The sequence below is a fragment of the Colletes latitarsis genome, unplaced genomic scaffold, assembly GCF_051014445.1.
Source record: "Colletes latitarsis isolate SP2378_abdomen unplaced genomic scaffold, iyColLati1 scaffold0007, whole genome shotgun sequence".
In the NCBI taxonomy this organism is placed as follows: domain Eukaryota; kingdom Metazoa; phylum Arthropoda; class Insecta; order Hymenoptera; family Colletidae; genus Colletes; species Colletes latitarsis.
Genome location: NW_027488367.1, coordinates 24,938,200 through 24,939,602, shown reverse-complemented (window position 1 = coordinate 24,939,602; position 1,403 = coordinate 24,938,200).

Below are 1,403 nucleotides of genomic sequence, written 5' to 3'. Positions count from 1 at the left end.
TGGTCCCACATTACTACGTGATCCAAACCAGAAAAAGCCCAGGATCTAGCCATCAAGTATGAGTAATATGCGAAAGAATGAGCCTGATGAGGGCAAATCCTAGACCTAACCCAGACCTAACATGCGTTATCCTCTAAAATATTTATCAAGACCAGGTTTAATTGAATGTTTCAGTGTGGTACCACATTACTACGTGATCCAATCCAGAAATAGCCCAGGATCTAGCCATGAAGTATGAGAAATATGCGAGAGTATCAGCCTGACGAGTGCAAATCCTAGACCTAACCCAGACATAACATGCGTTATCCTCAAAAGTATTGATCGAAACCTGGTTTAATCGACTGTTTCAGTGTGGTACCACATTACTATGTGATACAATCCAGAAACAGCCCAGGATCTAGCCTTGAAGTATGAGAAATATGCGAAAGTATGAGCCTGACGAGGGCAAATCCTAGACCTAACCCAGACCTAACATGCGTTATCCTCTAAAATATTTATCAAGACCAGGTTTAATTGATTGTTTCAGTGTGGTCCCACATTACTCCGTGATCCAAACCAGAAAAAACCCAGGATCCGTTCAACAAGTATGTGAAGAATGCGAAAGTATGAGTCTGATGAGTGAAAATCCCAGACCTATCCCAGACCTAACTTGCGATATCCTCTAAAATATTGATCGAAACCAGGTTTAATTGACTGTCTTAGTGTGGTACAACTTTACTACGTGATCCAAAGCAAAGAAAACCCTCGATCAGGTCAACATGCGTGTTAAAACTGCGAAAGAATGACGCTGATGAGGGCAAATCACAGACGTAACCCAGACCTAACATGCGTTATCCTCTAAAATAGTTATCAAGACCAGTTTTAATTAAATGTTTCAGTGTGGTACCACATTACTACGTGATCCAAACCAGAAAAAAACCCAGGATCTGATCAACGAGTGTGTCAAGTGTGCGAAAGTATGAGTCTGATGAGGGCAAATCCGAGACCTATCCCAGACCTAACATGCGTTATCCTCTAAAATATTGATCGAAACCAGGTTTAATCGACTGCTTCAGTGTGGTACCACATTACTACGTGATCCAAACCAGAAAAAACCCAGGATCAGTTCAACAAGTATGTGAAGAATGCGAAAGTATGAGCCTGATGAGTGAAAATCCCAGGCCTAACCTAGACCTAACATGCGTTGTCCTCTAAGATATTGATGGAAACCAGGTTTAATTGACTGTTTCAGTGTTGTACTTCATTACTACGTGATGCAATCCAGAAAAAGCTCAGGATCTAGCCATCAAGTATGAGAAATATGCGAAAGAATGAGCCTGATGTGGAGCAAATCCCAGACCTAACCGAGACCTAACATGAATTATTCTCTAAAATATTGATCGAGACCAGGTTTAATCGACTGT